At 38.5% G+C, this 14808-nt stretch overlaps 1 protein-coding gene across 3 annotated transcripts in view; it reads right to left on the bottom strand.

Moving 5' to 3' along the window:
- KIAA1958 (KIAA1958 ortholog) overlaps window positions 1–14808 on the bottom strand; it is a 160497-nt gene that overhangs the window by 72742 nt on the left and 72947 nt on the right. The window contains exon 1 of one of the 3 annotated variants that reach the window (XM_032865613.1): window positions 10592–10722. The exons of the other annotated variants lie outside the window; for them this stretch is intronic. The gene's annotated coding sequence lies outside the window, so the exon portion shown is untranslated. Of the gene's footprint in view, window positions 1–10591; window positions 10723–14808 lie in introns of those variants that run through there. 3 annotated transcript variants of the gene reach the window in all.

The following is a 14808-nucleotide window of genomic DNA, read 5'->3' as shown; positions in this document are numbered from 1 at the left end:
TGGTTTATTCCGCCATTTAAGCCTCCCGGGCACATAAGGATAACCATCTACCAAACAGGAGTAAGCCATCCTTTATTGGTCAGAGGTCAAAAAGAATCACTTGTTATGGGTCCTTGGCTGGGTAACAGTGAGGAAAACACGATGGGCAAGAAAAGTAAACTGGGACATGAGGAGTCTATGTGATCAGAATGGTCAAGTGTGTTTTTGATAAAGGGGAGATCCTGGGGAAAACTGAGCAGGGGAGGAACAAGGATCTTGATGTATGGTTTAGTCTGTCCTGTTCATCTGTAGCTGTGAGTGAAAAGTGGTGCCTCACTGTAGGTGGGCTCCACACTAAGGTGCCAAGGTCTAACTGTAATGTCAGCTGAACCTCCATGGCACCCCATCAAAAGGTAAATTCAAAACCTTTCACATGTTATGAGGTCTCTGTGATATGGTCATGGCTACAGTCAACCCCTCAAGCCTCATTTCCTACTACTATGGGTTTTTCCCATATTTCTCACAGGCTCCTCTAAACAGTTTCTCATGCCCACTGGGCCTCTAAAAACTCATTCTCTGGGGTGGGGGGAGGGGTCTGGGTGGCTCAGATGGTTAAGCATCTGCTTTTGGCTCAGGTCATGATCCCAGGGTCCTGGGATCAAGCCCTGCATTGGGCTCCCTGCTCAGTGTATAGCCTGCTTCTCCCTGTCCTTATGCCATTCCCTCTGCTTATGTTCTCTGGCTCTGTCTGTCAAATAAATAAGCAAAATCCTTAAAAACAAACAAACAAACAAACAAACATAAAACTTTTTCTTTGGTGTGATATGCAGCCCTCTTCTTTCTTCATCTGGAAAACCTTTCAAAACTGAACTTGGGACCACCTCCTGTTGAAGTCTTTATAAACCTCCTTTCAGTCTTAGATATTTATTTACTTGTTCACTCTTCACTTGTATTTCTATCATCTCTTATCTCTGTACTATTATCATTGCCATTTGTGTCTGTCTCTCAAACTTGACTGAGAATTCCTTGAGGACAGGAACCATAATTTTTTAAACTTTTTATTTATTTTTAAACTTTTAGTATAAAGGGCTATAATTTTTCATTCTTCAATTAGGACCTAGTTGGGGACAGAGATATTAACATGATATGGCCCTGCTCTTATGACCTTATAAGCCATTGTTAATGATGAATAAATGAAGAATGAATTAATAGGGACGCCTGGGTGGCTCAGTGGGTTAAAGCCTCTGCCTTCGGCTCAGGTCATGATCCCAAGGTCCTGGGATTTGAGCCCCGCATCGGGCTCTTTGCTCAGCGGGGAGCCTGCCTCTTTGCCTACTTGTGATCTCTGTCTGTCAAATAAATAAGTAAAATCTTTAAAAAACAAAACACAAAAACAATTTAAAAAAAAGAACTAATTAATAAACATATAAATACTGGCAGGGCCACCAACACTTACAAAATAAACATAACACCCTCATATAAGAACATGAAATTTCCTCCTATCAGTTTTATTGTAATCACTGAAGTGAACAGAGGATTCTTCTCCCCAGTAGTCCCAAACCACAGCTGTCTTGTGCACAGGAGAGTAGTGAGCTACCAGATTTTATGAAGCAGCCCAGTAAATGGGAAGACCAGTGACTGGTGTCAGAGTTAGGAACTTCAGTTCCAGCCTGGAACTGATGTCTGTGGCCTAAGACAAGTCACTAATTATCTCTAAGCTAAAATGTCAGGACTATATGATCTTTATGTTCCCTTCATACTTTAGGAAGTTAGGGACTTATTTCATTTATATTCCTTTCATGTAACTTTAAAATAAAAATGCAGATAAAAGAGAAAGATTAGTACACTTATCCCAATGAGCATTGAGTAATGTACAGAACTGCTGAATCATTACACTGTACCTCTGAACCAAATGTACTGTATGCTAACTATACCGGAATTAAAATAAAAAGCTTGGTTAAAAAAAAAAAAACCGAGGTTTTTGATGTTTGTTTTTTTTTTTAAGATTTTATTTATTTATTTGACAGAGAGAGATCACAAGCAGGCAGAGAGGCAGGCAGAGAGAGAGGAGGAAGCAGGCTCCCTGCTGAGCAGAGAGCCTGATGCGGGGCTCGATCCCAGGACTCTGAGATCATGACCTGAGCCAAAGGCAGCGGCTTAACCCACTGAGCCACCCAGGCGCCCCTTGATGTTTGTTTTTTAAGCTTTCTTAATATACCTATTTAATTGGTATGGCAGAGATCATCTGCCTACCCAGTATCCATTCTTTTTCCTTACAGAAAGTCCCAGTTTATTGGTGCAGCAATATGGTCACCTAAAACACATTTCCAAACTTTCTTTCAAATAGGAATTGTCATATGACACAGTTCCGGCCAATAACATATAAATAAAAGTCACTGAGCGACATGTCTGATTTTGGCCTTTTTGCCTTTTTCCCTTTGTCCTTCCCTTTCTTTCTGCCTGGAATAAGGACATGATGGCTGGAGGTCCTGAGGCCACAGTGGGAACATGAAGTAAGAACTTAAAGATGGGAGAGAGCACCCAGAAGGAGCTTGGGTCCCTGTTGACATTGTACAGCCACTACATCAACTCTGAACTATCTAGGATTCTTTGTTCATAAGGAAATATAAGGCCCTGATCTTGCTTAAGCCACTGAACTCAATTACTGATATACAAAAAATAATATTCATCTCTAGTTTTTTTAATTTTTATTTTTTAAAGATTTTATTTATTTATTTGACAGAGAAAGACACAGCAAGAGAGGGAGAAGCAGGCTTCCCACTGAGCAAGCAGCCCAATGCGGGATTCAATCCTAAGACCCTGGGATCATGACCTGAGCCAAAGGCAGATGCTTAACAACTGAACCACCCAGGTGCCCCCATCCCTGGTTTTTATTTATTTATTTTTTAAAGATTTTATTTATTTATTTGACAGACATATCACAAGTAGGCAGAGAGGCAGGCGGAGGGGGGGGGGGAGCGGCTCCCTGCTGAGCAGAGAGCCCGATGCAGGGCTCGATCCCAGGACCCTGAGATCACGACCTGAGCCGAAGGCAGAGGCTTTAACCCACTGAGCCACCCAGGCGCCCCCATCCCTGGTTTTTAGAACCTCAGAGGAATCCTTCAATTTCTCTGCACCATCCCCCAAGTACAACTGTTCCTCAGACTGGACTCCACAAATAAACTATTGGGAGGTCTATAATTCTATTTCAAAATGTATATAACTGTTTCCATTTTGATTCTAGTAGAAATATGATTAATATAAGCATATGATGAATCATCTAAATAACTGCCTTAGGTCTGGCTACCGCCTGCGTGTCTGTACTCACATTATGGTCCGTAACCACCTAGTGACATGATTCAACTTTCAATTTGTTGGGAATCCCGTTAATGCAGTCTCTTTTTTAGCAAATACAAATATAAAACTTGTCTTTTGCATTAATAATTTGCAAATGAAAGCCATCATGATTTGACATCATGAAAATGGCATATGTGATACTGAAACAATACACCACTTTAAGTGTCACAGAGTAATGAGAAGATAAAAGGAGCTGAAATAAATATATATGTTCATAGAAAGAAAATAATATACATTATGACACAATATCTGAATGAAGATTTAACAGTTCAAATATGCAAAAATGTGGCAGAATCAAAACACAAAATTATAGAAGCATGTGGAACTCCAAAGAACTTACTGTTCAGGTAAAAGCTACGATACAGTAGTAAAGTAATACCTTTGCTGAAGGTACCACAAGCCAGAAAAAAAATTATAAGACAAAATAGATACAATTTTAAATTCTGTTAAAAGCTTATCCACTTAATTCTATAATAATCAGGAACCTTTAAGAATCACTAGATAGTAATCATAAGTCACTTTTATTACATTCTGAAATTTACTAGCAATCTCATGAAGAGGCTCTTAAACTTTTCTTGAGTATCATAAAATGAAAATATTTTTCCAGTATCATTATTAATATATTTCAGCCAGGCAACCAATGTTAACCAATGTAGTTATGAGAGCATAATCTGCTGATATTTAGGGTAATTAAATGGATTGAGTCCAAGCCGACAAGGAATAGCTATCAATATATTGCAATACATTCTATATTTAATACAAAACTGTATCAGTAAGAAGACAATTAAGGTATTTCTGAACTACTAAAAATAAGTTCTAGAACCTACTGATTTGCTTCAACAGTCTGATGATGAGGTCTACACTGAAAAATAATGCCTTTTCTACATTTTCAAGAAATAAAAATAACTTCAGATAGTATTTCTCATATCTGATATAGGCAATGATTAGATTAGATACTCAGCTTTACAGAGTTATCATGTGACACTTGATTAAAAACAAATTCAAAGAGGGGCGCCTGGGTGGCTCAGTCAGTTGAATGTCCAATTCTTGTTTTGGCTCAGGTGGTGATCTCAGGGTCATAAGATCAAGCTCTGCAAGCAGGCCCACATTAGCGGGGAGTCTGCTTGGGATTCGTCTCTTCCTCTCCCTCTACCCTCTTCTCCCTGCTCACTCACTCTAATAAATAAATAAATCTTAAAAACAAAACAAAACTCAGAGTCCTAACTAGCAGAGTTTAGGTTAAGTATGAAATTTGCTTATCCTAAATTAGCAAACAAAGCTATGAAATTATTATTACCACACTGTATGTTAACTTACGCAAGGCGACATTCTATATATTAGTATTTACATTACTAAAGTCAAAATCAGAAAGCCATTAAATATAGAGTCAGACTTTCTACTACTAAACCCAACACTAGGGGTGCCTGGATGGCTCAGTCAGTTAAGCATCTGCCTTCAGCTCAGGTCATGATCCCGGGGTCCTGGGATCGAGCCCATGTCAGGCTCCTGCTCAGCAATCCCTCTCCCTCTCCCTCTGCTGCCCCCCCCCCTTGAGCTCTCTCTCTCTCTCTCTCTCAAATAAATAAATTAAAAAAAAATAAACAAAAAATAAACCCAATACTAATCATTAAGGTTTCAGTAGAATAATATAAAACTAGTTATTATTACAGCTAATATTTATTGAATAATTATTAATTGCCAAGCACTCTTCTAGGACTTGACATACCAATAATCCTAATTATAGCAATAATCCTAATAAGTTAAATAAATTATTATCCTCATTTTATAAATGAGTAACTAAGTCATTCGAACAAAGCAGTGGTGGAGCCAAAATCTGAACTTTGGTCATACTCCAGAGCCTATGCTTTTAACATAACATAATCTAGCACTGTGACAGTAGAAAAGACACTGTCTCAAATCTGGTTCCCCATCACATTCATGTTAATTTGAGTTTATGTTGGTTTTACAGTTTAATTTTGTTTGAATTGGTGGGACTGTTTTGGTTTACAGCATCTCAGAACTATAATCATAAATTTTATGTTTATACCTACTTAAATAATATTATGACCAAAAATAACTTAAAGTAGCACTGGGTATAAGGAAGATCCATGAAAATGTTCTTCTTTCAAAAGACTGAGAAAAATTTTTTAGGAAAAAAAAAAATATGAAAAGATTGTCACTTTTCCAAAACCTGACAAAATGAGTTACTAGACAAATACCAGTGAATGTCTAGTTAGCTTTTATCTCACTTCAGTTACAACAATCTGACCCACAACCCTTATAGTTCCTCTTTATAAAGTTCTGAACCTTTCAAAGGATTTGTGTTGCAGATGTTTTAATACCACTAAGTATCAATTGCTTATGGATGACAAAAATGACACAAGGGAAAAAAAATCTTAGTAGCCATATATCTATAAAATAAGTTGAATGTTTAAAAAAAAAAACCTACAAAAGAAAGATTTCACTGCAGGGCACCTGGTGGCTCAGTCAAATGTCTGCCTTCAGCTCAAGTCATGGTCATGATCTCCGAGTCCTGGGACCCAGCTGGGTGTCAGGCTCCCTGCTCTGCTGAGAGTCTGCTTCTCCCTCTCCCTCTGCCCAGCCCCCCCCCACCAAATGCCGCCAGCTCATGCTTGCTCTGTCTCTCTCTCTTTCAAATAAATAAAAAATATCTTTAAAAAAACTAAAGAAAAAGAAATATTTCACTGGTAAACTCTATCACACTTTCAAGGAAGAAATAATACCAAAATTACACAAATATTTTCAAAAAATAGGAAGGGAAGGGAACATTATCCAATGTGTCTAAGGAGACCAGCATAACCCTACTACCAAAATCTGACAAAAATATTACCATAAAGAAAATTACAGATCAACATTCCTTATTTTATGTAAAAATCCTTTACAAAACATTAGCAAAATGAATCCAACAATATATAAAATGGGTATATATTGGTAATAAATACCAATATATGGGTAAATACATCATGACCAAGTAAGAGTTACCCTAGGAATGTAAAGTTGGCTGAACATTCAAAAATCAACCAATATAATTCAACGTATTAACAGTCCACAGGAGAAAAACCATGACATGATCATGTAATAGATGCAGGCAAAGCATCTGACAAAATTAAATATTCATTAACAATTAAAAACTCTTAGTAAGCTAATAATAGAACTTCCTCAAGCTGATAAAGGATATCTATAAAAAATCTACAGCTAATATTAAACTTAATATAAAAGACTAAATTGCTTTTTCTCAAGACCAGGAGTAAGATAAGAATGCTCTTGCATCACCTTTATTCAACACTCTAACACTAAAATAATGCCATAAAAAGAAATAAAAGAAAACTTAACCAGAAGAAGTAAAACTTTTTACATGTAGATGATACTGCTGTTTATGTTGAAAATTCCAGAGGATTCATGAAACTGCTAGAACTCATAAATAAATTTATTAGTAATCAGGTACAAGATTAACATTCTTAAAAAATCAATTATTTTCTATGCACTAGCAATGAAACATTAGAAAATTAAATGTTTAAAAATTCTAGTTAGAGTAGTATCAAAAATATTAAACACGTAAGAATAAATCTAACAAACGTATCCAAGACTTCTATACTAAAAACTACAAAACATGCCTGAGAGAAATTAAATGTGACGTCAATAAAGAGATAAATACTATAGTTGTAGATCGGAAGATTCAATATAGTTAGGTTGCTATTATTCCAAACGGATCTATACATTCAGTACAATTCCAAACAAAATTCTAGTTGGCTTTTTTAGAAGAAATAGATAAACTGATTTAAGATTTATATGGAAATGCAAAAGATCTGGAATAATCAAAGCAAAATCTTTAAATAAGGATAAAGTTGGAGACTCATTACACCTGATTTCAAAGCTTAGAGTAATTTCAACCAAACAGTAATCAAGATCATGGAGTACTGTCAAAAGAAAAGATACATACATCAATGGAATAGAATGAGTGTGCAGAAACGGACCCACGCATATTTGGTCAACTGATTTTCTTCAAAAGCCAAAGGCAATGCAATAGGAAAGGAAATTTTTTTCAACAAACAATGCTAAATCAGTTGGACAGCCATTAAAAAACAATCTTCAGTGAAACTACACATAAAAATTAACTCAAAATGGATCACAGACCTAAATCTAAAACAGTGCCTCGATGGCTCAGTCAGCTGAGTACCCAAATCTTCATCTCAGCTCAGGTCTTGATCTCACAGTTGTGAGTTCAAGCCCCACATTGGGCTCCACCCTGGATGTGGAGCCTACTTAAAAACAAACAAACAAACAAAACAAACCTAAAACCTAAAACTAGAAAAATTCCAGAAGAAATCATAGGATAGTATCTTTGTCACCTTGGGACAGGCAAAGGTGTCTTAGGATGCAAAATGCACAAATCATAAAAAATTTGATAAACTGGACTCCATCAATTGCTAATGGAATATAAATAATCCAGGAATGGTGAAGCTATCCATCAAACTTAAACACACTCAACAATGCTACCTTCTTTCAGCAGATCCCCTATGTAACTTTCAACATTATTTAAGGAAATCTGGGGATGGTCTAAGAAGCACTGACAATGTCTCAACGAACAAATCAGTGACTAACAAAGCTAGAAACAAAAGAAAATAAAACAAACCATGGGAAGTATGGCTCCTTTGAAAAACTAGAAATAAGATTACTGTGTTTTTCTTATTTACTGAGAATGACATACGCTTCCTATTTTTTCTATTAACTACAACTCTAAGCATCTAAAAAGTGTTTCATATAAGCCTGCTTTCCCTAAATTTTCACTTAAGGATGCAATTTACTATATATGCTAAATACAGAAAAATATTCAAAGAACTGGAAAATTCTGGGCGCCTGGGTGGCTCAGTGGGTTAAGCCGCTGCCTTCAGCTCAGGTCATGATCTCAGGGTCCTGGGATCGAGTCGCATCGGGCTCTCTGCTCAGCAGGGAGCCTGCTTCCCTCTCTCTCTCTCTCTCTCTCTGCCTGCCTCTCTGTCTACTTGTGATCTCTCTCTGTCAAATCAATAAATAAAATCTTTAAAAAAAAAAAAAGAACTGGAAAATTCTACTAAAAAATGTCTAAAGAAAAAAGTTCCAACATAAATGCACAATAAAGTACAGAAAGAAGATGCTACTTTAAAAATACAATTAAAGGGGCTCCTGGGTGACTCAGTCGGTTGGGTGTCTGACATCATCTCGGGTCATGATCCCAGGGTCCAAGGATCGAGCCCCGCTTCGGGCTCTCTGCTCAGCAGGGAGCCTGCTTCCCTTCCTCTCTCTCTGCCTGCCTCTCTAGCTACTTGTGATCTCTCTCTGTGTCAAATAAATAAATAAAATCTTTCATTTTTTATTATTTTTTAAAAGATTTTATTTATTTGACAGAGAGAGAGATCACAAGTAGGCAGAGAGGCAGGCAGAGAGAGAGAGAGGAGGAAGCAAGCTCCCTGGTAAGCAGAGAGCCCGATGCGGAGCTCGATCCCAGGACCCTGGGATCATGACCTGAGCTGAAGGCAGAGGCTTTAACCCACGGAGCCACCCACGTGCCCCATAAATAAAATATTTTTAAAAAATACAGTTAAGGGTCAGGGAAAGCATATTTATTCCTACTGAGGCCTAAAATGTGCTTTCCAGAATATAATACCCATCTTTTTTGGGGGGAAGGGGTGTGTGCAAAAAGGATGGTTTTAACTTTGGAAAACAGTGTAGAGATTCCTTAAGAAATTAAAAATAGAGCTTCCTCATGATCCTGCAAATGCACTATTGGGTATTTACCCCAAAGATACAGATGTAGTGAAAAGAAGGGCCATCTGTACCCCAATGTTCATAGCAGCAATGGCCACAGTCACCAAACTGTAGAAAGAACCAAGATGCCCTTCAACGGACGAGTGGACAAAGAAGATAAGGTTCATATGTACAATGGAGTATTATGCCTCCATCAGAAAGGATGAATACCCAACTTTTGTAGCAGCATGGATGGGACTGGAAGAGATTATGCTAAGTGAAATAAGTCAAGCAGAGAGAGTCAATTATCATATGGTTTCACTTATTTGTGGAGCATAAGAAATAACATGGAGGACATGGGGAGATGGAGAGGAGAAGTGAGTTGGGGGAAATTGGAGGGGGAGATGAACCATGAGAGACTGTGGACTCTGAGAAACAAACTGAGGGTTTTGGAGGGGAGAAGGGTGGGGTTTGGGTTAGCCTGGTGGGGGTATTATGGAGGGCACACACTGCATGGAGTACTGGGTGTGGTGCATAAACAATGAATTCTGGAACACTGAAAAGAAATAAAAATAAAGGGGCACCTGGGTGGCTCAGTGGGTTAAAGCCTCTGCTTTTGGCTGGGGTCATGGTCTCAGGGTCCTGGGATCGAGCCCCGCATTGGGCTCTCTGCTCAGCAGGGAGCCTGCTTCCTCCTCTCTCTCTCTCTGCCTGCCTCTCTGCCTACTTGTGATCTCTCTTTCTGTCAAATAAATAAATAAAATCTTTAGAATAAAAAATAAATCAATAAAAATAAAAAATAAATTAAAAAAAAATTTTTAAGGGTGGCTTTATTAAACTATGGGGACAGGACCCAAGGGCAGAAAGAGCTGTCAAAATCCATCTATTGTTTAAAAAAATGTATCTGTAAGTTATATAAATTAGTACAAGCATTGAAAGTGAGCTTACAAATAAAGAATTCAGACTATATAGTATGTGCTTTTACTTTAAGATAATATATTTCTTAAATTTCAAATGTTACAAGTACTATGTAGTCCATGATATAATTTTCGGAAACAGACAAATCTAAAAGATACTTTGTACCTAGCAAATTTTTTTTTTTTTAAGATTTTATTTGTTTATTTGTCAGAGACAGAGGGAGAGAGAGCAAGCACAGGCAGACAGAGAGGCAGGCAGAGGCAGAGGGAGAAGCAGGCTCCCGGCCGAGCAAGGAGCCCGATGTGGGACTCGATCCCAGGATGCTGGGATCATGACCTGAGCCGAAGGCAGCCGCTTAACCAACTGAGCCACCCAGGCGTCCCTGTACCTAGCAAATTTAAAAATCATAATAAAAAAAGCTTTTAATTCTATGCCATGAATATATAATACATATTTCATTTATATTCCAATTCAGTAAATATCTATTAAGTACCTGGTATATGCTAAATACTAGGTTATAGACTGAAATGTTTCCTCCCCCTCCCCCCAAAGATACACTTTAGTCCTAAATCCAAGTATCTCAGAATGTTACCTATTAGGTAACTTGTAATTGCAGATGTAATTGTAGTTAAGTTCCTATGAAGTCATAGAGGGGTAGAATGTACCCCTAATCCCTATGACTGGTGTCCTTGTGAGGAGACATCTCCCTGAAGACAGGGAGAAAGCCCTGTGAAACCAAAGACAGAGATTGGAATGGGTCCTGGGATTAAGCCCTGTATCCGGTTGTCTGCTCCACAGAGAGTTGGCTTCTCCCTCTGCCCCTCCCCCACTGCTCATCACAGTCTCCTCTCAAATAAATAAACAAAATATTTAAAAAATTATCTCTAGGGGTACCTGGGTGGCTCAGTGGATTAAAGGCTCTGCCTTCGGCTCAGGATGGAGCCCCGCATCGGGCTCTCTGCTCAGCGGGTAGCCTGCTTCCCCCCCTCTCTCTGCCTGTCTCTCTGCCTACTTGTGATCTCTGTCTGTCAAATGAATAAATAAAATCTTTAAAAAAAAATAAAAAATTATCTCCATAATAAAGTCAAAAGTCTTTTACATATCCTATAAGACCATTATAATCAGGCCCTTGCCTACGTTTTCAGACATACCCCTGTTCTTCCATTCAGTGATACCAAACAACTTCTATTTCCTCAATATCTTCTGGGCCTTCATACAGGTCTACTTTTGCTGCTTCTCCCCTGACTTTTATGCATCCTTTTGTTCTCAACTTGCACATCATTAGGTTTTTTAGGTAACCATCCCGGACTCACTCATGCTGGTCTAAGTTAGATACCCCTGCCTTATGTTCCTGTAACACCTTATTCTATCTCTGTTGTAGCACTTGCCATATTTTATTGAAATTATTTTTTCTTAGAAGATAAGCTCTGTGATGATATAGAATGTGTCTTTGTCACCCTTCTCTTTCTAGGGGTCAGGTCAATGCTTCACAATGTCTAATACATATTTATTGATAGAATGGGTGACAGGCGACATTTTATGTTTGACTCAAGGAATAAAGTAGACCACTTGAAAATCTCTGAAGTCACGTATTTTATACTCTTTCTCAGAAAGCCTAGAATAACTAGAATGACTTTGACAGTCAACTGAAATGGTTTCCACTTGGGAAGAGAAAAAAAAAATTCTTTCTTTTTTTTTTTTTTAAAGTAGTCTCCATGCCCAGGGTGAAGACCAATACAGGGCTTTGAAATCATGATCCTGAGATCAAGACCTGAGCTGAGATAAAGATGCGGATGTTACCCGACTGAGCCACCCAAGTGCCCCTAAAAAAAATTATTTTATAATTATCTTAAGTGATTCTCCAAAGTCAGACAGGACATACTGTTCATAGAAAGGTGTACTTATGCTGGTCCATAGGTTGGGAGGTTTTTATATGTATGAGTATTCATGTTATACCTCAAAGCAGTGATTCCTGAGTTCACTGCCTTATTTTTTTTTTTTAAAGATTTTATTCATTTATTTGACAGAGATCACAAGAGGCAGAGAGGCAGAGAGAGAGAGGAGGAAGCAGGCTCCCTGCTGAGCAGAGAGCCCAATGCGGGGTTCAATCCCGGGACCCTGATATCATGATCTGAGCCGAAGGCAGAGGCTTAACCCACTGAGCCACCCAGGCGCCCCAGTTCACTGCCTTATTAAAGAAAATTGAGTAACTCATCACTTCTAATGTATATATTTGCTCTTCTTTTATGATGTTTATCTTGAGAACAAATCTATTATGGCTCCTGAGATAGAAACCTGGGAATTGGCCTAGTCTCTATTTGCCCTCATCCCTCAAAAGCAATTCACTCCTTCCTTCCTTCCTTCCTTCCTTCCTTCCTTCCTTTCTTTCTTTTTTAAATTCACACCAATTTGCCTGTTATTTTCTAACAGATCTGCCATCTTCCTCTCTTTTCCATTCCTGATCAGGGCTCAATCCCATGACCTGAGCCGAGGGCAGATGCTTAACCAACTGAACCATCCAGGTGCCCCTGACTTTACTATAGAGATAATTTTTAAAAGTATTACATGGCTGTAAGCAAGAAAGTGACCTTAGAATCATCATTCTAATTATAGTTGAAGAAAGCAAGACTAGAGGCAGAAATCCAGTTAGGAGACACACTGTAGCAATTCAGGTAAGATATAATGGTAATCTACCTTTAATAGTAGCAGAGGGATGGAAAGGTGACAGATTTGAAACTCAAGAGGTAAAGATGAAAGATTGGATAAAGAAGGTGGGAGGAAGAAAGAAGTTATAGATTCTGACTTGACCACTGAGAAAAGGTTTGATTTTTGTCATGTTACTGTAAGGTGGTTTTAGGATACCCCAAAGAAGGTATCGAATAGACAGTTGGATATATAGATCAGTATAAAGAGACTGATAAAAGGAATGATGCACTGTATTTTTTAAAATGATTTTATTTATTTATTTGATACAGAGAGAGAGAGAGAGAGAGAGATCACAAATAGGCAGAGAGGCAGGAATAGGGAGAGGGGGAAGCAGGCTTCCTACCAAGCAGAGAGCCCAACATGGGGCTGGATCCCAGGACCCTTAGATCATGACCTGAGCAGAAGGTAGAGGCTTAACCCACTGAGCCACCCAGGCGCCGTGGAATTATGCACTATAAATACAAAACAGCTATCAACATTTCTGCACAACCATAACACAGAAAATAAAAACTGAATATACAAAACAACACTAACAATAGCCCTGTGAATGCTGAGCTCAAGGAGTTTGAGCTCATTCAGGAATTTACTCAAATCTGGTAGGGGTTTCCTTGGGGGGATGAAAGGGTGTCTTACCTTGCCAATTCATGGCTAACTTCTTCTATCTCAGCAGTGACATTTTTTCCCCTATGTTTCTATTTCTCTGGCCATTTATATAAGAAATTAAGATGAAAAAGAATTAACTGTATGAACTTAAAGTGTGACTGCACAGACACCATTTGGCAAGGGTCAATGCTCAGGTTGCCTGAGAGATGAAGTACGATTTATAGGAAGATGGCTACAGAAGGAAATCAGGTCACTCAGTTAGAAAGCAGAGTATCAGCAACATTCTCCACTGACTGATATAGATAAAAGCTTCTGAGTCTCCCAGAAGGGCTCAACTGCTTTCCTTCAAGCCCCATCTTAATATGCATAGAACAGAAGAAATCCTGCACACAAACTATTTTGGATGTGCATGAGGGACCACTTTCATGTAAGATGGGAGAGTGCAGAGGTTAAGTGCATAGACTCCACTGCCAGACAGACTGAATTTAAATCCTAACTCTGCCATTTGCTATGTGACCTTGGGCAAGTTACCTTTTACTTCTTTGTACCTTAGTTTCCTAATCTGTATAATTATGAAAAAGAATAACCCCAACCTCATAGTGCCATTGTAAGGAATAAACTAATTCATACTGTAAAATGCTTAGAACAATCACTTGATAATATTTCACCTGAAATTAGAGGCTTTTCCCCCTTTCGATGGTCTACAATATAACTATAGAGAGCATACAATTGGGCACAGTATACCTGTGGAAGAACGAGACCCAGAGAACATCCAACATGCTATGGTATTCTCAGTCAAGAATAAGGTCCCCAGAGGCACCTGGGTGGTTGAGTGGGTTAAGTCTCTGCCTTAGGCTCAGGTCATGATCTCAGGGTCCTGGGATCGAGCCCCACATCAGGCTCTCCGCTCGGTGGGAAGCCTGCTTCCTCCTTTCTCTCTGCCTGCTTCTCTGACTACTTGTGATCTCGGTCTATCAAAAAAATAAATAAAATCTTAAAAAAAAAAAAAGAAGGTCCCCATTTAACTTTCTCAGATTCCTTAGACTAACACGGATTCATCAAAGTGCACACTAAATTTAGAGCAGCAGTAAACAGAGCAAGGCCTAGCTACCCAGATATCCCTGGGAATCATGCAAACAGGCCTGAGACCTACTGTAGTATCTATTACTCTGCAGCCACCTGAAAACTTTGGTCCCAGAGTTTCTTTTAATAGAAATCATATGGCCTTTTCAGTGGCATCCTTTCATTCACAAATATTGAATGACATTAGGCTACTAAGCACTAGAATACTGTCATGAATAAGGAAGTCATGATCTGTGCCTATATGGAACTCAAGGACTCAGGGTGGGATGGGACAATTAGCTATACAAGAAATAATTTTGTTGCAATTTTGACAAAAATTCTGCAAAGACAATCTACTTTAACTAGTTTATGCTAAGAAAGCATAAAACTAGAAAGACTTATTCTATTTGGGGAAATCAGACAAAGCTCCTCTGAGAA

Source organism: Lontra canadensis, unplaced genomic scaffold (genome assembly GCF_010015895.1).
Source record: "Lontra canadensis isolate GAN:19392208 unplaced genomic scaffold, GSC_riverotter_1.0 scaffold30, whole genome shotgun sequence".
Classification (NCBI taxonomy): domain Eukaryota; kingdom Metazoa; phylum Chordata; class Mammalia; order Carnivora; family Mustelidae; genus Lontra; species Lontra canadensis.
This window is presented reverse-complemented; position numbering and strand designations above follow the sequence as displayed.